Raw genomic sequence first — 26,268 nt, forward strand, 5'->3', positions numbered from 1 at the left:
TTTATAATCTCTAAATCCTTAGCCAAGATCCAAGCCTTTAGGGAGGAAGCAGCCAGAAGATTTAAAATTTATCCTGTCCCCAGGGATGTTAATGGTGAAATAGACTTTGGTAATATGTTCTTAATTGTCACCATAAATCAACATCTTAGGATATAAGTTTGCCCATGCAAATTGCCAGTTGGAGAGGAAAATGCTTTGGAGACAGCTGTAACTTTGATGAGACAAGTGGCCTGTCTCTGGAGATATGGCCCAATACACATACTAATTCACTCCCTGAATACCTACCTATCTGCCATGCTCTTTACCCTCTGATAAAGTGCTCTCCTGGCTGAGGGAAGAAGCTCCTAAGTGTTGAGTGTTGAAATTTCAACACACAGAGAGAAGAACATTCTTGCCCCTGGGCTGTAGTTTTTCACTGAAATCTTCTGTACCTTAGGGATTGTTCTTTTAAATGTGTCCTCTGGAATATGTCAGTCAGCTTATGCAGTCTTTGAGAGTTTCTCTAAGGAAATCCCAATTATTTTTTCTTTGCATGCATTTCCTTTCCAATTAATTCACCCATCAAACCCATGCTGCATACCTACTATGTGCACTGTTCTTGGCACGCAGCTATAGCAGAGAGTAAGATAGAAAAGATCCCTACACTTATGGGGCTTATATTCCAGAGGAGAACAACAGACAACTTATTTTTATCAATAAAAATATCAGGCTCTTTTGGGTTGGGTGGTTAAAGAAGTCTTATCTGAATAGTTCAAATCTGAGACCTGAAGGAAGAGAAGCAGCCAGGCACAATCCAGGGGAAGGGTGATAGAGGCCAAGGTAAAATCAGGGACCCTAAAGAATGAGGTTGGCATATTTGATACACAGTAAAAAGGCAAAAGTGGCTGAAGTACGAGTAAGAGGCACAGTGCAAAGAGATGAGATTGGAGAGAAGGGCAAGGTCAAATCCTAGAGGGCTGGCAATGGGCAGTATCCTAAGCATGAAAGGGAGCCCTGTAGGTTTTAGTGACATGGTGTAATTTTAATTTTAAAGTCCAGTTCATTCTGCAGAGAATGACCTGTAGCAGGACAAGTGTGGAAGCTGGGAGGTCAATGAGAAGACTCTAGCAGCTTTTCAGGTGAGAGATGATGACCAGGATAAGAGGCATGAAGAGAGGATGGAGAGAAGATGATGGATTGGAGGGAGTGGAAGGACTCAAGAGTGACATTTCAGTTTTGGGCTGGAGCAACTGGGTGCCTGGTGGTGCCATTTACTGAAATGGGAAAGAGACCATTTGTTTTTGCTTGGGGTTTTATCTAGGGGATAGGAACTCAACAGTTCTGTTTTGGCCTTGTTAAATTTGAGGTGACTGGAAGACATTGAAATTGGGCTGCTGAGCCTGCAGGTCATAAATGAGCCTGGAGCTCAAGGGACAGAGTGAAAACCCTTATGGGTGATCTGAAAGGCTCGCAGCTGAAGGACAGGAAACTGACAGCTTCTGGTAGCACTGACTTTATTATTACAGATGATTAGCCGAGCTCCCACCTGGCAGGGGCACTGAGCAAGTAAGAAACTAGACCATTGAAGGCCCTGACTTCAAGCTACCCCCACTTATGTATCTAGCATCTCACTTGTGTTCTTTCATGGTGTTTCCTGTATGCAGATTACCAATTTTTTCATTCAACAAATATTTCTTGAGCACATACTATGTACTGGACACTGTGCTAAGCTCTTGGGAAAGAAATATATGTGTCCCTGCCATCTTGACCTGCTTTGTCAACTAAGTTATAGTTGTCTTAGGGAGTAGTTTTGTAAGGTTCAAGAGACCAAGATTTTGATCCCAACCCTCAGACTTGCTAGTTCTATATTTTTAAGCTGATTTTGTTTTTTAAGCTATCATATAGTAAAAGTGATTCTTTGGTATTTAGTTCTATGAACTCTAACACAAGTATGTATACATATAACCACCACCACGATCAGGATACAGAACAGTTTCCATTCCAGGAAATTCCTCTTATAGTCATACTCTACCCCTACTCTTGAGTCACCTCAGTGTAAACGGGAGGGAGTTAAGTTATTTCTGAGTTCTCTCCTACATTTCAAACTCTCTGACCTATGATCCCCGGTGTTTGATTCACGTGGACAAGGTCACAAAAGGTGCATCACTGGAATGAGAGGAGAAATACAAGAAGAAGCTGAACTTAGACAGGAGAATACATTGAACCGGAATAGAGGTGGCCTCAGAGAGGAGGGGAAAAAGAATGGCTGAATCCAGGCGCTGTTCGCCTAGAATATATGCTTGTTTTGATGGAAGGGCTGCATTTTATCCCTGTGCTCTCATCCGGGAAGCAGGGACTAGAAACTGGTTGGTGTGCATGGATAGGTGAAGCCATATATGCCAGAAGGTAACCAGGTAACCCCAGGATGAGGAGACCTCAAAGTTACTGAGACAAAGTTTCTACCTTCCCTGTGCAATGAGCTCTGAAAATCAAAAGTAAGTTCAGTTTAAAAAAATTATGACATTTCTTGCTTATCTCTTTTGGACTCTGATTTTTACCCAAGACAAAGAATAACTTTAGAGGGAAAATTTAGTTCCTTGTCGTTGATCACGAATGTGCTGAGGCAGGAAGTAGAAATACACACAGTTGCAAGGTTGTCAAGTAAACTTTTGAGGCTGCGGGCTGCATGAATTTACTGAAAGGGTCTTCCCATGAATACCTGATGCATAGAGAAGGGAGAAAGAAAGCAGAATAACCATCACCAGGCTTGCTTGTGGTGCTGAGCAGACCACACCAAGGACGTGGGTCGCAAGTCAGCATTTTGCCTTTTTCCTTCACAGGCTCCTTTCCCTGAATTGTATGGCACGTTAAACTCAAACAATAACATCCTTCAGGATCCATAACGGTGCATCAATATATAAGTTTATGAGCTAATTAAAGGGGGACCCTGTCTCCCTGCTTTCATTGTACTAAATCACCTGTGCCCCATTTCAGCCAGTGTTTCCAAGCCAGAAATTTGCCCATAAAATGATCTCACATTAGTCCAGCATGTTGGGTTTCATTTCCCCTTATGCAATGATCTATTAGTAATTGGAGAAGACATTACAGCAGAATAAATAATTGAACATATATTAAACGACGTTGGAGTCGCACTTGGGCTGAGGAGACGTGCACGTGTCATGTATTTAAACTCTTGAGAGGGCAAAGCATCCTTTCCCGGCAGTTGTCCATCCTCTTCTGGAGGCATGGGGTTCTTGTTGTTGCATATCCTCTTTTTGTAGGTGAAATGCAGACCCTGTAAAGGTCAGACCATCTGCTGAAATGTAAAAGAAGTTGGCAGCAAAGTCAGGTTGTCACCAGGAGGGTTCTAACTGTCTGATGAGGGGCTTCACAAGGTGGCCTTTATTTTGGGGAGAGATTTATCATTGTCCAGGACCTCCCAGGCTCAGAAACTCTCTGTATCAGCACAGGAGAGCAGAATATTCTCTCTCAGGGAGAGAGCTTGATTCAATCAAGCTTGCAGACATGGAGAAAACACCCAATTGCCAACATATTCATTTAAAAGGAGGAAATATGACAGCCTGGAGGCAGGGTCTCTGTGTTAGTTGCACAGAAAGTGTCCTGTATAATTCCAGGGGGTACCATTCATATTGGGGTTCTTGCTAAGGGCATACTTTTGTCTCCTGGACAAAGCCTTGTACCCTAGAAGGCAAGTGACCACTTGGTTTTACAGATGACGAAACAGAGGCCAAGATAATTTGGTGATATACCTAAGAAATAGATTGATCTAGTGATAGAACTTGGGCTCAAACCCAGGTCTTCTGGTTCCTAGTCCAGTCTTACCTCTCATTGCATGTTGACTTTTTAGGTTTCATCCCATATGACTCCATTTGTATAACATTTGTGAAATTACCTAATTTTAGAAGGGGGGAACCAAGGTTTAAAGATGGGGAGGGGTATGGGTTGGGAGTGAGGTGGGGGTAATTATAAAAGGCCAACCTGAGGGATCCTTGGGGTGATGAAAATGTTCTGTATCTTTATGTGATGGCGGATACATGTACCTACACATGTGCTAAAATTGTGTACCACTAAATACACCCCCCACCCCACAAATGGGTATAGATAACAATGTGGAAATCTGAATAAGACCAGTAGATTTTATCACCGTCAATATCCTGGTTATGATATTATAAGATAGTTTTGCAAAATGTTACTACTGGGGAAAACTGAGCAAAGTGCACACACTGTATCACTTCTTACAACTGCACAGCTACAACTATCTCAATAAAATTTCAATTAAAAGATAAATGAACTAAAGTTCACTATAACAACATTGGTAAGTCCCAGTGATGCTGTTTACTTTTCTCGTGTTTGGAATATTTATTTAAAAATTCCTTAAAAACACTGTGATTTTTTTTTTTTTTTTAATTTATTTATATGTATTTTTGGCTGTGTTGGGTCTTCGTTTCTGTGCGAGGGCTTTCTCTAGTTGCGGCAAGCGGGGGCCACTCTTCATCGCGGTGCGCGGGCCTCTCACTATCGCAGCCTCTCTTGTTGCGGAGCACAGGCTCCAGACGCACAGGCTCAGTAGTTGTGGCTTGCGGGCCCAGTTGCTCCGCTGGCATGTGGGATCTTCCCAGACCAGGGCTCGAGCCCGTGTCCCCTGCATTGGCAGGCAGATTCTCAACCACTGCGCCACCAGGGAAGCCCTACACTGTGATATTTTTATTATGAAACTTTTCAAACACATAAAGTAGAAAAGACAGTATAATGAACACCCATTTAGCTCTCACATAGCATTTGTTAGCATTTTGTCATATTTTTCTAGATCATTTTAAAGTAAATACAGAAACACTTCACCCCTAAATATGTGAATCTGGATTTCCAAAATATAAGATCATTTTCCTGTATTACCACAATACCATTATCATACCTAACAACATTAATTCCCTAATATCATATAATGTTGGTCCATATTCAAATTTCTCCAGTTTTCTCAAATTGTATTTTATAATTATTATTTTTAAAAATCAAACAAGAATAATGGGTTGCATTTGGTTTTTATGTTTCGTACAGCCCTTTAGAGCTAGTGTCCATGTTCATACGTTGATCACAATATCCCTGATAACACAAGGACAGCCTTGGGATGGCTATGTTCTTGGCAGTGGTGCTCCAAAAGACTGTCTTGAAAACCCTTCACTCATGGACTTCTTATTAAAGCTACCTTATCTTTGTAGGGTGCTATTTACCTGATAAGTTTGTTATCTCATTTGATTCTCTTAGCAACACTGGATGCCCCAGTTTTCTCAGTTATAGACGAGATAATATGAACTTTCAATCAAGATAAGTAGTTAATGAGATGCTTCTTATTATCCCTAATTTACAAATGGAGGAAACTGAGTTTTAGAGAGGTGGTGGCTTTCCCAAGGTCACCATTACTGACAGAACCAGACCCACTGGTTCAGTCATCTTTCTGTGGTGCCAAGGACCACACAAGAGGAGAAAGGGAAGCCATGACACCCCACACCGAGTTCCGCCCAGCAGGTTCTGGGAGCCCCACTAACCACCACGTATTTGAAGGTGTGGCAGACTTTCTTCTCTTGCTGCCAAAGGCAGAAATGGGATTTACCCAACGCGACTAGAGGACTGGAGGGCCGGGCTCCATCCCCATCTCTGCTCTGACCCGCTGTATCTGCAGGTGCGGCTGATCCCCTGCCCACATCCCTCTGGCTCTTATCACTTCCGTGGATGTTGGTTTAACCTTCAACGGCTGGCACCAGTGTCTCTGTGCCTGAAGGCTCTCTGTGGTCACCAGAGCCCACTTTGTCCCTGCTCACGGGAGCCTAGGACTGGGAGGTTAATTCCTCAGGAGGAGCCCCCAACCGATGATGATTGAAAGTTGGGGAACAATACACGGCTCTCGGGTGTCTCTGTGGGATGACTCTGAAGTGCATCTTCTGCCCTGGTCCCAGGTGGGCCAGCGTGGCTAAGCCCCAGTTGTCCACAGTGGTAACTTATCTGCTACCACACCCTTTGTATTGGTTTCCTTCCCTTCCCTGTCTCACTTCTCTTCCCCCTACTCATGTGTCCTTGGATAACCTCCTAATAAATTACTTGCACTCGAATCCTTACTTCAGGAGGAACCCAAATGAAGACACTTCCCTAAATCTTTGTCTCGATCCACCAGGAGGTGTGGCTTTTGTTTTCCTGGGCACACAGTTCATGCTGACTCACTAAGTACATGGTTTGGGATGAAAAAGAGATTGAGAACCCAGGATGAAAGGTTTTCTCCCAGCATGGAAGCTAAATGGCCTGGGTTATAGAGAGTTATCTGTGGTCAGATCTTGCTTGGAAGGAGAATGAGATCCCTAAAGGTAGAATACCCTTAGAAGCTATTTCACCATATCCATTAAGAGAGGCCCATAAATTTTAGGATTATTATTCTGTTTGGGGAACTTTGCAAGTACAATATTCCTTTTTTTCTAGGGGAAAAAATGCTTGCATAAAACTCTGCTTTTAATTAACAACATGTAGTTAAACTAATATTGGTTCATTAGGCAGAGTGAGAACTTTTACCAATGGCAACTTTCAAAGGGAGAAAGTACTGATCTGATCTGTGTTGACCAGAAAGCATCATTTCTCAAGCAGCTTAGCAGAGGTAAGGCTGGGCAGATTTATTTAGATCGTTAAACTCGGGCTCTAAAACTAGAGCCCAGTGCGGGGTTTGTAAAACGGCTGCCTTGCCCACACTGGGGTACTTTGCTTCCCAGTGGAAAAGAGAAAATGATGAAAAAAACAGGGCGCTGGATTGCTGCCCAAAGAGCTTTGGATGGTACGTGTCCCCTCCAGCTTTATCTTCCTCTTTCCAGAGCTGGTTGGGTTTGCTGTGCATTAGAACACATCCCTTCTACGCTCAGACATGCCTCTCTTTCCTTGATTTGGGATGGTTTATTGGCCAATCTGTGCAGAAAGGCCGCAATAAGGATTTCTGGCTATAGCAACAGGGCAGCAATTTAATAATCAGAAATCCCAGGCAGATCTACCCAAAGGGGAAATAAAGAGTAAAAATTGACAAAGGGTTATTCGACCTTTCCCAGGAGATGCAGGGGTAGTGGAGGTGGCACAGCAGGTTTAGGGGGATGGCTACGGCTCAGTTTTATTACTTTATTGGCTCATGTGCTCAGAATGTTGAAGTCTGACATTTTAAAAGTGTAATTTTTCAACTTTTGGAATAATTTTATATTTTCTGGAAATTTGCAAAGATGGCACAGATCATTCCTGGATACCCCTTCCCCAGATTCCTCTATGGTTGACATCTGACATTATCCTGGTACCTTTGTCAAATCTAAGAAACCAACGTGAGTGTATTGCTATTAGCCAAACTCCAGACTTTATTTAGGTGTCACCAGTTTGTCCAGTAGTCTTTCTTTGTTTTTTCCATGACCTTGAGAGTTTTGAAGAGTAGTGGTCTGTCCTTGATTAGGGCTTCTCTGGATTAGACTGATGTGGAGGGTTTGGAGAAGGACACGACAGAACTAGAATGTCCTTCTCATTTTGTCATGTTGGGGGTACATGCCATCAACATGACTTGTCACTGGTGAAGTTAACCTGGTCACCGAGTCTGATTTTTAAATATCTGTTTTCCATTTTCAGGGCAGGGATATGGCGGGTGGGGATGCTCTTTTAGGGCAGGAGGATCTTAGAGTTGAGTCAAACAGCACATTCTCGAAGAGGAGGGGGACAGCAGATCTGGGGCAAGGAGGCAAATTTGATGAGAACCAAGATGATTCCATTCCACTCCTGGCCACCACGGAGCCACTAGAAGCAGTTAAACAAATGGACAAGTTATATGAAATAACCGTTTTCCAACACTGGCCTTTGAATATTCATAGACACTTTATGTGTAATACTCGAAAACTGGGAAAACCCAAATGTCTTTCCACGTGTGAATGGATAAATAAGTAGTGGTGGATTCATACAATGGAATACTCCTCAGCCACAAAAAAGAATAAATTACCATTACATGCAACAACACTGTGAATCTCCGTGTCACTCTGAGCAAGAGAAGCCAGACACAAAGGAACACGTACTGTATGATTCCATTCACAGTAAATCCTAGAACAGAAAAACTAATCGCTAGTGACAGGACTGACCACAAAGGGGCACGAGGACACTCTTTAGTGTTTTATATTTGATTGGGATGGTGGTTATATGGGTATATATGTTTGTCAAAACTTATAATGGATACATTTTGTTGTACATAAGTTATACCTTCATGATGCTGATGTAAGAAGAAAAGTAAAGTAAGGACAGAGTCAGGAAAGTAATTTTAAGCCTAAGTTTTAAAGAGAGGAGAGGGGATGACAACAGGAGAGCAGGAAGGGAGATCAGTACCTGGGAATGTCAAAGGCAGGATGGAAAGAGGTAGAGGAGGGGACATGGGGAGAAGTTCAGACCAGGAATGTGAACCCCTCCAAGGGCGCTGAGGCCCCAGTTGCAGGTGGTACTTCGGGGCAGGGGCAGTGGCTTACAGGTCTGGCATCCCTAGTACTCCTTCCTACTCCTGACCAAGTTTCCCCACCGTCCTCTCTCACAGCACTCAATATTAAATTAGTCTGTATCCCTGACTATACCGTGACTCTCATTTTCTTAATAAGATGGTTAAATGCTTTTTTTTGGCCAACTTAAAAATATAAACTAGAAATACAGATAGAAAGTCAAATGGCTACTTACATTTAATTCATTTAGTTTATATGCCAGTTTCAATTTGTATATAAAAGAATAGGTTATTTTAGAACATGGCTTTTTTCTTACACTCCCTGTTCATGAAACAATTTCATTTGTACTCTGTCTGTGCGTGGCGTCTGTGTCTCCATCATTCTCTCAGTCACCCAGAAGAGTTATTCTATTAGTGAGCACTACCTTATGCTCACCCTAGTGGGGGCCCATTTGTCTCAAGGCTGGCCAGCCCTGGACATGGCTGACAGGTGGGGGTGAGTTAGCCATTTGGCCATGTGGCAGATTCAGAACAGGGGGGCTGGAGAGTCTACCCACCCTAGTAGAAGGGTATGCACTCCCCTGAAGTGTATGTAGCATATCCTCAAAGAATCCTTCAAGAAAGTCCTCTCTGGCCAGTAAATTTGGCCAAACAGGTGGTCACCAGAGAGGAGGAAGGTAGGGGGATGGATAAAATAGTTGAAGGGGATTAAGAGGTAGAAACTTTCAGCTATGAACTAAATAAGTCATGGGGATGTAATATACACATAGGGAATACAGTCAATAATATTGTTACAACTTTGTATGGTGACAGGTGGTAGCTGGATTTATTGTGGTAGTCATTTCATAATGTAGAAAAATATTGAATCACTATGTTGTACACCTGAAACTAATATAATATTGTATGTTAATTATAACTCAAAAAAATTGGCCAGATAGATCACTTTCAGTTTTGGCCACACAGGGGAAATTTGCACACATGGTCTGTGAAGCCTGAAGCTATCTTGGCAGCTACTCCTAGAATTAGTTTCTGAGTCTCCCCTAAAAAAGCCAGGGCCATGGGAAGAGCCCAGGACTCTCTGGTGGCCTGTTATCTTACAACTAACTAACTAGCTAACTAACTAACTTCTGAGTTTCTGGAAGCCAAACTCAGAAGAGGCTGTGGATGGAATCTTGTGCCTTTGTGTCATACCCTTTCTGAATAAGTTGTTTGAAGACGGACAGCCACTAAGGATTGAATTTTTTAAAAAAAATCTCAATATTTGTATAATCTTTGTTCAGAAAATCTGGTTTGGGGCATTGAAATCAGTTAACCATGTAGTTAATTTCAAAGAGTTGTAAATAGGGGGCCAGAAGACTGTAAGTATAATGTAACTATAACCATAAAGCAAAGCTACACTAGACAGATACATACTTTTGTAAATGGTTGGAATTCTATCACTGGGCTAAAACCTCTGATAATACTAGCTATTGTGTTCATTAATTGCTCCCTCCTCTTACAAGTAAACACTATGCCCTAGACAATTTGTTATGGCCTGGGGATAAACTAGTTGACATGTCAGTCTTTATACCCCGTTGAAATGACTTACTTATGATTGGGTTTCAAGATCCCAGAACACATCAGAGTATTTCATGCTCTTATATCTTTGCACCTGTTGCCCCCTCTGCTAGGGATCACTTTCCGCTGACACTTCCTCCTCCATGTGCCTGGCAAACTCCTACTCATCCTTTGAAACGCTAGTTGAAGCATTACCCCTTTTTGTGTAGTTTTCCCTAACATCTCCTTGTCACTCTTCCCCAGCCCTTGATAGAATTAACTCCTCCCTGCTCTATGCTATGCTGTACCTTGTAAGTGCTCCTTTTTCTATGCTGAATTGCAATTATTTTTTATTTGTGTCTCTCTTTCTTCCACTAGACCAGGAGCATCTTTGGGAAGAAACTGTGTGCTTTTTTCTCCTTCTGTATCACAATGCCTGGCACATAGTAAGCACTCAGAAAATGTTGCAGGGTGGAATTCTAAGCAAATTCAACCTCTAGTCACTTATGCTTTGAAGCTTGTTTCTAGGAGCTCAAGGGTCACCTAGGTGACTGGAGTTCCACCTGTTGATTCCACTTCCTCTACCCACTCTGGAGTCTTCAGAGGGTTCCTTAAGCTAACTTTCCTTTGCTACCCCAACCAAGGTGTTGGTCAAATCAATCACCTCTCCACTCCATTTACCTACCCCATGTTGATTTCTTGAGAATCTGCGGCTTTGCCAACTCCTCGTGGCTGGAGAGTTGTCTCCTTTTATTCTCACCAGAAACCCAGTGGGGTAGACAAGGATTGTCATCCCTATCTGAGCTGAGATGAGAGGTTGAGCCGTTTGCCCAGGCTGTGCATTTAGGAAGAAGAAAGTGGGAATTCAAAGTTGGGTTTTCTGATTCCAAATCTAAACCTAACATACTTTTCAGAATGAGAAGACTCCCTTGTCTATATGCCCAGTACTGTGCTAAGTATTATAGAGGAGGTTAAGAAGGTGAGGTTCATTTCTTAGAGGAACAAACGGACACATTTAAAATGCAAGGTCAACGTGGAGAATAGAGGAGACAGAAGAAGGGGAAGGGTAGTACCTGCTGGTCAGGGGCTGGCCTGGCACCCACAGCTAGTCCTTGGTGCTCTCCTGTTGAACAATTTCACTAATGATCAACATGAAACAAGGCCACTCTGTGGCTTTAATGGAGCAAGACAAACATGAGACCATTCCACAATCATGTCTGAGCACAAAGCAAGACCATTGTCAAAACATTAAAAATGGCTAAGTATCCTTGTTTCCTGCCTTATAGGAATGACTGCTGCTTCTTTATCAATTACAGCTTTAGCCCTACTTTGTTCCTCTGATGTCTACATAAGATTCATTAAGACACCCAATCATAGAATTATCTCATCCAACTTCCTGACACATCCAATCCAGAGCAAAGCCCTGCTTCCTTGAAACCTCCCCCAAATCACACAACACCAGCCCCAATCCCACAGTGAATTCTTGCTAATAGTCTCTTACTGAGATGCCCCATGTTTTCCCTGGTGTGCCATCCCCCTCATTGCAGTGGGTCAGTAAACTCAATTTTGTCTAATGAAAGTGTGTTCCTGATGGTCTTTGACGAATGGGCACCAACAAAGGGAATAAGACTTGGTAGGATGTGCTCAAGAAACACCACATGAGTGGTCCAGATAATTGTGAATCAAAGGATGCCACAGGAGACCTTTGGAAGTCTTTGAATTCCAGTTTCCCCCATTGATCTTGTCTCTTCCTTTCTGAAAAACCTGGGACCTCTTACTTCTTCTTTCTGTTAATCATGGGGCCAGGGTGGAGATTTCTCAACCTTGGCTGCACATTGAAACCACTTGGGTAGCTTTTGAAAACACAGATACCTGGTTCCCAACTCCAGAGATCCTTGTTTAATTGGTGTGGGCTGTGGCCTGGGCATCAGAATTTTAAATTCCCAGGTGAGGCCAATGTGCAGACAAATTTGAGAGTCACTGGTAAAGTGTGATTTGTGTGTGCGGATGCATGTGTGTCTAGAACAGTGTAAGAGGATGTGAATGTATGCTGCTCATGTGTTTGTGATATCGTATGTGTGACAGAGTAGGAATGTGTTTATGTGTATTGTGTAACATGAGGCTGTATGTGTGTGTGCCACGGTGGGCCATGCCTCTGTGTACGAGTGTGTGCCCTGTCTGTGCAGCCCTGTGGGAGAACAGGACATCAGATGGCCTTGGGGGCCAATCGCAACTGCAGGTGATTGTGGGGAAGTCAGCAGAGGGTGTCTATGCCTGGCTCATCGGCAGTGGGGGAGGCTTTGTTAACTGGGGAGCTGGGTGGGGGGAGGAGCCCCAGTTAGCAAGGCATGCCTTGAGCAGCTGGTGAGAGCCTCTGAAAGCCCAGCAGTGTGGCAGTCAGGTGCCAACGAGGGGAGGCTGTTCTTATGACTCCTGTCCCGGTTTAATGACTTGGCAGGAGGGCATTGGGAAAAGATGGACAGCAGGATTCTTCTTTCTTTAAAAACTCCTTTCTCCAGGTAATTTTGCTTAGAGCAGTGGTTCTCAAACTTCTGAATGCATCAGAGTCACCTGGAGAGCATGTTAAAACACAGCTTGCTAGGCCCCCGTTCCAGAGTTTCTGATTCTGTATATCTGGGGAGATGCCTGAGAGCTTGCATTTCTAACATGTTCCCAGGTGCTGCTGGTATGGGGGACCACACTTGGAGAACCACTGGTTCTCACGTTTCCCCAGGTGACTGCTCATTGGAGCCAGCTGAGAAGTTTAAAAAAAAATTTTTTTTTTCTAGTCCTTATCTTGGAATACTGTAATAAGAATCTGTGTGCACATGTGCGTGTGTGTGTCCCAAGTAATGGGAGGTTTCAGAAGTCCCCAGGTGACTCTAATACTCAGCCAGGGCTGAAAACCAGCCCAGCACGTAAGCTTCCTGAAGGTGGACGTTTCTGTCTAGTTCTTCTTTTGTTCACTGGTATATCTCCAAGTGCCTAAGAATTGCCTGTCTCCCAGTCGATGTCCAATAAACATTTGCTGAATGAATGGTGTTACTCACCAGGGAGCAGCTCTCCAAGACTAAGAGTTATCTGATAATTCAACATTGATCTGAGCACCTCCTGTAGGTAAGGAGGTGTTAGAGTACAGTTTCTTGCAGCTCCATATTGAGGTTCACGACCTGCTGGCTTTTTTGGTGAGGGGCATACAGAGGTTGAATAGTGTGGGTCTGTCTTCTAAAGTTCCAGAGTTCAGAACGTTCATGTCCATGTACGTGACCAAGATTTTAAACTTTTTAATCCTTTAGATGTCAGGGAAAAAAAATCAGTGATGAAGAGAGAATGGACCAGCCACCATCAGCAACTCAGCTCTGTCATCCCAAGCACGCTGGCTCCAGTGACAGGGATATGCTACTTCCAGTTCAGATTTACTCCTGAGGAGCTGGACATGATTTGTGTCATCATGACACCCTTGCTGTCAGGGCTGATGCCTCGTGCTTGGACGCCTAGTTAGAGCTCAGAGCTCTTTTGTCATTATTTATTCTGTTTATTCCTTACCAAATGTATTCAAAACTAGATCTTGACGGTGCTGGATGTTAGAAAAAGGGGCAAATCTAAGGAGGAGGTGCTATACCAAGGGCCTCTTTTTAATGAGAATGTCTCCTTACTGTATTCATTCAGCAAACATTATTGAGTGTTGTAATGTGCCAGGCTCTCGGAAACAGGGAAAGCGTGTGGGCAAGACAGCACTGTCCAGTAAGACTGTGATGATGAAGACGTTTTGTATCTGCACTGTCCGCTGTCCACGGTGATGGCCACTAGTCACATGCAGCACTTGGGCACTTGAAATGTGGCTGGTGTGACCAAGAAATAGACTTTTGTCTTATCTGAATTAATTTATACTTAAATTTCAATAGCCACATGCTGTTTAAAATGGCTGATAGCTAATAAAGACCTACTGTATAGCACAGAGAACTCTACTCAATACTCTGTAATGGCCTGTATGGGAAAAGAATCTAAAAAAGAGTGGATATATGTATATGTATAACTGATTCACTTTGCTGTACACCTGAAACTAACACAACATTGTAAATCAGCTATAGTCCAATAAAAACATAAAAAAAAATAAAGTGGCTACCATATTCAACAAAGCAGGACCGGTGGGTGAGAATGGCATATCATCTAAATATATGATGACGACATTTATTAGGTGCTTTGAAAGAGAAATGGAAAGTGCTTTGAGAGCTTATATCAGAGGCATGGGACCTCATGTGGGGAAAGGGGAAGGCTTCCCTGGAGAAGTGAGGTTTGAGATCTTTCAATTCTGCCTAGAACTTCTTCTCAGTGGGGGCCCCCCTTATATCAATGTGAGGGATCAGGTGCTGTTTCACTGTACATCCCTTTAATTGACCTTGCTTTCTTCTCTTTCTAGGACAGCTCCTACCACGTCCTTGCTTGCTCTTTAGCCCCAGAAAAGTATCCCAATGCAAATAAACCCGTAAGAGGAGCCGCTCGCCTGCCAACACAAGCATTTCATCACCATATTGAGGTAAGTAAAAATTAAAACTTGCATCATGTATTATTTAGTGGTTATCATATTACATATGCAATTTGTGTCCTGCTTTTTAACCTACCATAGTGTGACTATGTTCTCATGTTATTAAAAATTCTTGCTGGCTATCATATTTTTGCTGGCTATCATAATTGTCCATCCTGTGGCTGTATACCATAATATATTTCATCAATTTCTTACCTTTGGCATTTGGGTGCTATTTTCTTTTATTGCTATTATAAATAAGGCTGTGATGAACATGCTTGTGCAGAGATCTGTGTTTACATTTCCGATTATTCGCTTAGGGTAGATTCTTACAGGAGAGGAGGACTACTGAATCAAAAGTTATGAGGTTTTTGATTTTAAGGGTTTTCAATCCACATTGCAAAATTGCTTTCTAGAGAGTTTGTATCAACTTATAATCCCTTCATCAGTGAATGAGAATTCCAGTTATTTTGCTATTCTCTTTTAAAATCACATCAAACATGTCTGCATGTTGCTACGGAGACTTTATAACCATTATTTGTAGTGGCCGCATGAAGCTTGATTGCAGTGATGTGCTGTAATCATCCTCTCTCAAAAGAGGTTGCTAATCGATGCTGTTTGTGCTGGGCTTTCCTTGGTCCTGCCAAATGGAGCGCCTCCATCAAGTCACAGCTGTTTGGAATCCATCTGGCCCTCCAGGGCTGTTCTGTCAACTTTCCACATCCAAGGGCAGCATTTCTTAGGCATGTACTTTCCTTTAATGATATTCCAAGAAGCAGGGGTTTCTTGGAGCAAAATCCAGCCCACATTGGCAACGTGGGTCTTTGGCTAGGACAAAAGGTATCTCAACTAGGGCATTCATTTCTGCCTGATGCTTGTTGAAATGGATGAGCACTGGAATGGGAGTCAGAAGATTTGGGTTTAGACCTGACATGTTTTGGTGACATCCTGTGTGCCCTAACTACCAGTCAGGGATTTTTTTGGTTTCAATGGACAGAAACTTAACTCCCACTACTTAAAAAGGATCGTTTATTGTTTCATATAAATGAAGATATCAGGGCAATTAGTTTCAGATATGGCTGGATCCAGGGTTTCTAATAATGCTACAGCTTTGATTTTGCTCTCCAATCTCTTCGTTCTGCATATCTCTATACTGGTTCAATTCTCAGAAGACTGTCCTCTTATAGAGGATCACAAAATGTGCTCTCAAATACCCTAGTACAAGAGTCAATAAATCATGACCAATGAGCCAAATTTGGCCTGCTGCCTAATTTTTTAAACAAAATCTTATTAGAACACAGCATGCTTATCCATATATGTATGGTTTATGGATGCTTTTGTTCTAGAGCAGCAGAGAGTTCAGTAACGATGACAGAGGCTATTTGTAGCCTTCAGAGCCTAAAATATTTACTATCTGGCCCTTTAAAGAAAATTTTTGCTGATACCTGCTCTGGTAAAAAGGTATTAATCTGCAGTCTCAGAAATTTCTCCATGCTTGATCAATTATTAGCTCCCCAGCTATCCCCTCATTCTTGGTTTCATACTACAGTTTTTACCTAACCTCTTGAATCCAGGGACCTGTTCTTTGGAACTTGTAACTGGCTTGGACTATCATCATTCTAAACTATTTTCCTTAGTTCCACCTACTGCAAGAGGGGGTATGTGTGGTCTTGTTCCCACTCCCAGTCATACCTCCCAGCTCCTGCCAGTCAGGAGGAAAGGTCATCTAGACTGTCTGCTCACCCAAGGGGTCCCCAGTTGTCCTTTCCCGTGTGATGGGGCAGCTTCAGCTGTGAAGGCAGCATGCCTGCAGGAGTCGAAATGTTTTTTATTTATGAGGTTGTTGAGTTCCTGAAAAATGGCCTTTGGTGTAAGTCTTTGAATCTGATACGTGGCTTTGGAGGTTTCTTAGGTTAGTGATTTTCAAACCCCATTCATGAATCAGACAAGAGTAGATTCCTTTTTTAAATTTATTTTGAGTGAAGTTCAACAGCAAAAATAGATAAAATAAGTGTTTGAAGTGTGTGTGTAGAAGTAGCTGGAATCTCAACTGCCCTTCAGTCTCATTCCTCTTTCCCCCAGAAGTCCTGCAGTCCTACTCCTAAGGTTAGGATTAAGTTAACCTTAATCCTAACCTTAACTAGTACTCTAACCTTAAACCTAACCTCAACCTTAACCCTAACCTAACCCTACTCTTAACCCCAACCCTAACATTACCCAAATCGAGCCTAACCTTAGCCCTAAACCTAAATCTTAACCCTAACCTTCATCCTCAAAGAAATCTAGGGCTTTGAGTTTGAAAGCCATTGTCTTAGAATAACTTCATTAGCCATGCTATTCAGTGGGATTTCCTGGTAATTTTGCACTGAAAGAAGTTAGTCAGAAGCTCCATCAAAAAGGAGGGATGAGAAGAGTTATATTTACAATTTAAAAGGAAGTGCATTGATCATTGGAAAAGCTTAGTGTTGCCACAGGCACTCAGGTAAATAATTATTTTAAGCAAGTGACAAACATGTTCCCTTTATATCAAGATGAAGATATCATTTCTGCCTCGTTTTCAGACAGTCTGTAGAGCCCTCATGTTGGGGAGAAGTGTCTATTTGTGTTTGGGGTCATGCCGGAATGGAAGGTTATTTCCCTGAATCCAGATTGATGCTGGTAGGACTACCTGGCTAAATTCATGATTTTCTAACATCCAGGGTCAACAAAATCCATGTAAATGGAAACTATAGGGAAGGAAATAATATATTTGAGAAGGTAGAAGAAAGGAGAAAAAGGATGGGTCGGTGGGCAGAAAGGATGGGAAATAATCAAAGAGAGATACTAGGTCCCAGTCACTAATCTCATGCTGCAGTCTGGTCAAATCAGTCCTCTGCTTTAAATTCTTCAATGGCTGCCCAGTGTCTACAGGATAAAGGCCAGGTTCCTTGGCAGCACACACAGTGCAACATCGTCTTGTACCACCCTACTCTGGATTCCTGTATTTCAGGGCTATGTTTATATGAAGTTTCCCCAATGTACCATGCTGTCATACTTCTGTGTTTGTCCATGCTGTTCTCTCTTTCTGGGATGCTCTTACTCTTTTTATCTGTCTGGATAGATCCTCCATCAGGCTTCCCTGACCCCCCTCCATGCTCCTCCTCTGTGCCTCAGGCTCACATGGATCACAGTACTGTTTCCTTCATTCAGCAGGCGTTTGTTGGGCTCTCCTCTGTGCCAGGTGCTATGCTAGATGTTGAAGATTAGCAGTCAATATACCATCTCAATCCCAAGTAGTTGTGGAAACAGATAAATCACCAGGAAATTACCCAACCACGCTGTGGTATGGGGGATTCAAAGGGCTGTAGGCTCCTGGAGGAAGGCAGCTCCTCCAAGCCTGGGACTGAGTGCTTCAGGAGGGCCAGCAGTGTGATGAAAGAGTGTGAACACAGAAAGAGCTTGAAACTTGGAAGGTGTGAAAGCAGTTTAGGAAGATTTAGTCTGTGGAGAGAGTTAGGTAGGAACCAGGTCATAAAGGGCTTCGCCAGCCATATTGAATATTTGGACTCCATCCTTAGAATTGCAAGGAAACCACTGAAAGTTTTAAGCAGGAGATTCACATAATCACATCTGTACTTTAGCTATATTTCTTTTCTTATTATCTCTTATACTAATAATCTCAGCTAATGTTACTGGAGCATACCACAAGAAAGCTATTATGTTGAACTCTTTATATAGATTATCTCAGTTAAGGCATGCTACTATCTCATAAGATAGATATTGCTATATAAGATTATTATTTCATCATATATCAGAGAGATTAATTAACTTGTTAGAAGTCATGCTTCTAACCATTAGAATAATTCTGCACTTCATAATTATCAAAAACTGAGATATTCATAGTCACCACTTGAGAGAACTCAGAGTACATTTACTTATATGATCTTATTTATCCACTTGATATTCTTAGAACTCTTGGAAAGACTTAAGACTATAATGAGACCGAGGAAGTGATTTGGCCAGGTCCTCCCAAGTGAGGTCTCAGTCTGCCTGGAAACTAGGCTCTTGAGGATTGATCTTATATTCCATTAGTCTCCATGGTTTTGGCTCCACTGCACAGAAAGCATCTGGCTATGAGGGTTATGGTGAGCACATGGCTGCATGACTCTCTTCACACAGAGAATTGAAATAATAAGGTTCTTTTCTCATTCTTGGATGAGGAGCGTGCTAGATGATGAGATGGGTCAGGGGAGCCCTGAGTCCATCTCCATTGTTGTGCTTGGTGTTGTCCCTCCAATCAGGAAGAAGATATCTGTTCTGGCTGGAGGAACAGAGCACCTTAGGTTTGGGTTTGTGAGACCTGGTCATCTGTGAGTTGTAGTGGCTGCTTTAGGGAAATCCTCTTCTTTCTTCTTTTAATTCCTTCTTCCATTTTTCTGTTTTCCTTCCTTTTTACATTTTGTTTCTTCTGCCTTCATCTTGTTCACCTATACCAACATCATCACCACCAACAAACACATCAATATCAAAGTCACTGTTCATCATGGTCTTACCATTGAATTGCATCTTCTACCACATCAGTCTTCATCATCATCATCATCAACGTCGTCATTGTCATCATCATCATTAACATGATCATCAGCAGCAGCAGCAGCAACATCTTCCACCACATCAACATCTTCCACCACATCAACCTCAACACATCATTGTCTCATCATGGTCTTGTCTTTGCATCATTGCTTTTGGCATTATCATCACTGTAATCATTGTCATCATTGCCACCGTCATCACTCCCTTTAATGTGCCAGGCACTATGCTCAGCACTTTATACACAGTATCTCAGATCATTTACAAAACTAACTTCTGTGCTTGATTATCCCCATTTTACAGATGACAACCCTGAGTCTCAAAGAGGTGAAGTAATTGTCCCAAGGTCCCCAAACAATCACCACTATCAACATTGTTTCTTCTATAAAATTGATTTGTTCTGTAGGCACCAGAGGTTTCAGTTTATTTTTAGAAATTAAGGAAATTACAAGGCTGAGCTCTTATTCTCTGTTAACTGGGGCTGCTATGAATACAATGAAGGAGATTTGGGGTTTTTATTCTCTGGTGACAGTTGTTCCCTGATTCAGAAGAGCTGTTCTTCTTTTGATTAATTGTTAAATTTATGTTTACGATTATTATTTCTAAAGGGACATTTAGAGTTGAACTGTTTCAGATAATAAATCAGAGCCATGATCAAACCAGGATTTGTCTGGTTCCAAAACACCATGCTATCTGACTTCCCTTGGTGATTACGCCAAACATAAGTCCTGTGATTCCCAGGCCCATGGTTATCTATCTCACTAGCACACCTTGTTTGGCTCCCTAGAGCATTAAAGTACTCTATGGCAACAGTTACCTCCAGGAAGCCCTACCTGAATGGATGGTATCATTTCCCAAATTCCTTTTCCCTTCCTTAGTCATCATCCAGCCCTTTTAGGAGATAGTGTAATATTGTGGAAAGACAGATGAGGATTCAAGTCCAGGTTCTAACACTACTGGTTGCCTGACTTGAAATAATTTACTTCCATGATACTGAATTTATTCTTCATCTATAAAAGAGAAATGACATCAACTACTTCATAGCTGTGAAATTTAAATGAGAGTCCATGTAAACTGTTTGACATGTATTAGATGTCAATAAATGTTGACATTAACTCATCAAAATGAACTCACCCTTCCTTCTCTTTTTCCCTGCAGTACTGTGCTAAATGGCTAGTTGAAATCCTTAATATATGAGAGGAAGAGATAAAGCTGATAGACCTGAAATGGTTCAGTCTGTGGCTAGCAGAGGGTCCTTTGGCAAGTCAGCTAGCTTGGCTAAGAATTATTTTCTCTATTCCTTTAACATCCAGATGTCAGCTGTTCACTTATCCTGTTCTTTGAGTCCCATCCCCCTCTTCTCAAATGAAATCCACTCACACAAGAGCCAAGCAGAATTTACTGAAGAGGTTGTAGGGGAGACAGAGCAATAAGTTTATACCACATCACAAGCAAACTGAAAAATTCCCAAGTGTCTTACTATTACATTATGCCTGTATTTTTCTTCCCTGACACCCAGTGTAGTGCTCTGGATCCTCTACTGTTATCAGAGCAATTCTTCTCTGCCCCTAACTTGGAAATTCCACTCATAACAGTACTTGACAAAATAAAAGAACCCAAGGTTAACTGTGGTCACCATTTATCCAAGGCACTTTGTTGTTCTTCTGTTGTGACTTGTGCATAACTTTATGGCCTCATGCTCTACTTCAAGCTGTTAATCAGTGTCTCCTAAACAAATACAGTGCTTTCTCCATCAGAAGTTATCATGACAGTGGGTAAGTGTATAAAATCTTGTTTCACCTCATTACATGTGAAATGAGGGTGCTGGTGGATTCCAGACAGCTTCATTGTTTAAGTCTGTTTATACTCAGTAAATTATGGGTTTTGGGCCCTTTTGGGGAGGAGAAATCTCATGGTGGTTTCAATATTTGTTTAAACATAAGTTTCAGAGTCAGACCCTCCCAGGCTTAGATGTAATTTCATTAGAATTAGAGCTCAATATCCATTCTTTCTATATAGTGTCCGTGCCTATTTTTGTGCCATGTAGACACATACGAATGAACTTTGGAATTTAGCCCCGTTTATGACCTTATTTCTGCTTTTATCTCTTTGATCTGTTCATGTATGCTCATTAATTAATTAAACCATTAATTAATTACATGCATATATATAGGGCGCCACCTATGTGCTAGGAACTGTATTAGATAATAGAAATATGGGGCTTTACAGTCTTATGTTTGTGTGTGTGTGTGTGTGTACATTAATCAAATAATTACACAAATAAAATAAGGAGAAAATTGTGGTATGCGTAAAGGAAAAAAAGCCTGTATGAGGAAACCTGTCCAGTTGGAAATGTCAGTTAGGAGCTGCCTAACCCTCTTGCCTCTGTTTCCTGTTTTGAACCCTGACCTTTCTCTGGACTTAAATTTTCAGTTCTTTAGGAGGTCAGGACAGACTCATTATGTGTTCTGGAGGTGGGATGATGAAAGGCACATGAATAGATGGATACAAATAATATAAGAGGCAAGTTCAAGAGGCTGAGACTAAAGAAGGTACTCACCTGGCCTAGAGGTGATCAGGGAAAACTTCCTAGAAGAGGTGGTGCCTCGGCTAAGTTTTGAAAGGCAATTAGGAGAGCTAGACAGGTAAAACAGGGAAGGAGAGGATGGGTGGTCCAGGCAGAGGGTATCATGTGAGTACAGGTTCAAGGAAGAGACACATTGTGGTACAGGGGTGTGTGTGTGTGTGTGTGTGTGTGTGTGTGTGTGTGTGTGTGTGTGTGTGTGTATGTGTATACAGGAAGTTTCACATAATGGGAGCATCAGTGGTGAGCAGTGAGGCTAAAAGGGCCGCATCAGCCAGCACCTCCAATCAGAGCTGAGCTCCACATAGAGGATAATCATAGAATTCTGTAGAGGAAGCAGAAGGACAGGCTCCACCACCCCAGACACTCCCCTGCTTCCTTCCAGGCATCTCTTTAAACTCTTATTTGTTGAGTTCCGTTTTCTCATGGCTCTTTGTCCAAAGATCTCTCCCTGCTTAGCCAGGTAATCTGGCCTTTCTCTGACGGTAACAAGGATGTGCATCTTGGCAGAGACTGCTCGAAGTGGCCAGAATTACTCCAGGGGGTGAGACAATGGCAAAATGTAAACCACACAAGAAATATTGAACTTTGGGAGCCAGCGAACAATAATATGCCACTTTATTCCACTCCTGCCGGAGGTTTATATATGTTACTGTCACTTCTATACTGTTCTCCACCACTGGCAATTTTCTCTCAATGTAATTTTTATTTCCCAAGGGTCTACCAAGGTTAAAAGTGCTGGAAAACCAATGACTGTTCTTTTGCCAAGGGACAGTAAATTAAATTAACTGTTGGTGGTGGCCAGCTCTGGTCAGAACTATATGTAAATAGGTGAAATCCCTCAAGGCATTTCTGCAACTATTAGTTGTTCATTCCAGATGTTGACCATAATATGAGAGGTCATGAAGAAAATTCTGGGAACAGGGGGAGGAATTTCTGCCTGGTCTTCCATTGTACTAGCTAGCTTTCTGTAGCTCAAGCAGCACTAGCCCATGAAAACTTTTCTGCCAGCTTAATGAGTTGAGAGTCTGAGGGTGAAGCTATTCTTGGTCCCATACTGACAGTGAAAACAGGAATGGAAGGGTTAAACACTATTGCATGGGCGTTGGTTGACATCTTCTCAGGCTCTGTCCAATCAGAAAACAGTGAAATTTGCATACTGCTCCCGGGTTGGCCAGCATCAATTATATCAATAACAGGCTCCTCCCCTCATGATTGGGGTGTTCCTAATGACTTTTACAGAGGGAGGATCTCTTTTGAGGAACATTTATAGGACAATGGAGCCCTCCCACTGAGTGGCACCATGTTTATGGAAAATACAATAGCCCGATATACTAACTTGGTGTCTTTGGTTGGCTTTTCAGTATCGGAGGATTACAGAGGATTGTTTCAAAGTAGCAAGTCCCAGAGCTTCAGTCTATTCCCTGTTCCCTTCTTTTTCTTCTCCAGTGCCGAAGAGACTCAACTCTGGCTTTCCTCTTTAAGCTACTACCACCGATGTTATCCTTTACTCTGTGCTACCAAATGATTTCTGGGCTGTCTTCATAATTTATAGCCTGTTTCTATGCTTGTGAATGGCTGAATGGCTGAATGGCTCATTAAATCAAGCCCTTCAAGAGAGGGACTTTAAAGAAGGAAAAGGGGGCTTATTTATTGAAATACAGGAGAGAAGGTAGAACTTGTCCCAATATCTCAGCCTTGCCTTCATTCTGCCATTTCTGCCCCAGGGCGGAAGACCCTCACAGGTCCTGGCAGGTCTATCCCTGGGCTGGAAGTTGCTCTATTAATGGCTCCATTACTTAGCTGAATGGTTTACAACTTCTCCAGTCTATCCTGAGGTATCCTGAGCTTGTTGAGAGAGGTAGGACTTGGGAGGACTGGCTGAAGCATGTGCGGTCCATCTACCCCAAGACAGTCTTGAAAAAGACCCCTGGGGATTTTAGGACCACATTATCTTGGCCCCTGTAGAATTGTTTTCCTTTAAATTTCCCTTAGACACATGTTTTTGGCTTTCACCAAAGGCTGAAACATTGCTTCAGGGAACCCAATATTATTCCCATTGTTGAGAGTTTTGCCCATCCTACCTCTCCGTGGTCCCTGCATGAAAAAGTTTTAGAATTAAATCCAGGTCCTCGTGCACAGTGCTGCCAAAGGAATACGTGGAAGCTTATATCAAGCCAGCATTTGCTTGCCATGCTGTTTTCCTTGGCTGTGTCCTCTTGGAGGAAGAGAGCCTTCTTCCTTGCATTAAGGCACAGTCAGCTTGCCTGCTTCCACTCACAGGGCAGCTTATTTTATTGCTAAATTGCATGCAGACACTCTGTATTCAACAAGAGGAGCCTGCCCATGGAAGGGGTGTGTGTGGAGGAGAGGGTGTTGAGGGGTGGTGGGTGGTGGTGTTCCTAGCTCTCCCCAGAGGCACTTTATAGGTTAGTGGTGGTCCTTGCCCAGGAAAATGTCTGCTCTCCCTATGGAACCATATAAGGGATGAGGTTCCCTTGATATCTTGACTGCCAGGGGGCTCAGAATCAATTGGCTTCACTGGCATAAATATGCAGGGTTGAGATGTAAGTCTCTGCATTATATTTTACCAATCTTATCCTAACATCTGAGTTCTAAATTTTGCATTTCAGTTTTACTGGATTGGTATCCTATATACTGTTTGGCAATAAATTTTAAAAAATGATGTTGTGGTGAAAGTCAATAACCTGCAGAATGAATGGACCAGGTTCTTTTCAGAAAAGGTTGTTTCAGGCACACAGGAAATGCCTTCACTCTTCTGCTAGTTCCCTGCAGCTTTAGTGATCTGTGCCTCCAAGCTGGTTGGACACCAGGAAAGTCACAAAGCAGTTCTCATTCTGCCCCACAGTGTGGCCATTCTACGATAAACAGGACAGGAGAGTGTAAATCTCACAGGAAATTAACGGGATGAGAATGTTGTTAAACTCACATTAAAATTGAATTCGTTGGGGGAAAATATTTTCCCACAGACACCGTGAAATTATTTCAAAAAGAGAATGATGACAGGAGAGGAAGGCCATTCCGTCTCTGTCCCACCTGAGAGAGCGCCCTCCCTGGACTAACTACCTCTTTCCCTCACCCGAACAGCAGGGAAGAAACTTAAGAGAATATTCCCCAAAGGGAAATTCCTGCCCAAATTGCTTTAAACACTGAGTCAGTATCATTTAATTGTACATTTCTCTGCACAGATCAAACAAACCAGCCAGATACATACATGAATGACTGTATTCATATAGGCAACGGAAGAGTTTTTATCTCTTTACTGGAGAAATTGGTATAAATGAACTGGGGGCAAATCCTCCTTTAAATGGTGCACATGTGTTAGGCTGCAGGGTTCATAAATTAGCCTTTTGGAGAGTCCAATCACAATCGAATATGCTTAATATTCAGACATTGTAATTTCAACATTAAAGATCTTGAACAAAGATTACGATCTTGGAAGGTACTAAATTAAAAAATAATACTCCCCCAGAATTGTATTTATTAGCTCCTGATTTCTGATTTATGTTTCGTTAGCCTGTGATGGTAAGTATGGAATCGTGTAAGGGAAAAGCATGAATCACCATTTTGGAACATTAAATCCAGATTTTTGACGATAACCTATTTTTGTGCTACTATGAGGGGAGCGCCAGCTTGTACCCACATCCAGTTATTAATCTGTGAAATGTTTTCTCTCTAGTGTGTTATGTTCTTTCTAAGTCTGCTGCACTTAACCGTCACTGACTAAGTGGGTTATTAAATGGGAGCGAGAAATGAATCAACAAAGTATATTCAAATGCTCGGTCTCCAGCATTGTTCTTTGACTTCATTATTTAGGCATTAAATTCCATGCAGCACCGGATGTAATTGTCACTACAGAGGGGCTTGATTTGTGGGGGATGAGTTCTCTTTGGCAATTACAGCTTTAGGTTTACAAGCACACCAGAAATCCTTGCTACACGATAATACCATTAGCATGGATTCCGTAATCACATCTTTCAGTGGGATCATGGCTGGCTGTGTTGGGGAGCTGACATTTTCATTAGAGAATGGAGCTGGTCTTTGCAGTAGTACACGAAAGTTTTTGCACACGCAGCCACTGGTGACACTGTGCTTTGGTGTGGAAGCACATCTCAGCACCATAAGGCAACTGATCTTACTCTGTTTACCCAGCTTAGTCAGAAAGAAAAACATAATCATGCATCATGTTAAGAGCCAGACTGCCTGGGTTTGAATTCTGACTCTACTGCTTCCCAGCTGTGTGACTTTGGGCAAGTTACTTAACCTCTCTGTGCCTCAGTATTCTCATCGGAAAAATAGGATAATAATAATAATAATAGTATCGTCTCAGTTTTAGCTTCCTTAGAAGCAGACTCTGAGACAAAGATCTGGGTGCAAGTAATTTATCCAGAAGGTTCAGAGAGAACATGGGTACGTGAGTGGGGAAGTGAGACAGGGAAGAGAGGGCAGCCCAAAAGGTGGTATTGCTAAGGCAGCTGCCAGTGAGTCACACAGAGGAAATTACTCTGGGTGACTGTGATGGACATTGCATAACACGAAGCTCAGAGTTATCCCTCCGGA

Source organism: Balaenoptera borealis (genome assembly GCF_965194805.1).
Source record: "Balaenoptera borealis genome assembly, chromosome: 16".
In the NCBI taxonomy this organism is placed as follows: Eukaryota; Metazoa; Chordata; class Mammalia; order Artiodactyla; family Balaenopteridae; genus Balaenoptera; species Balaenoptera borealis.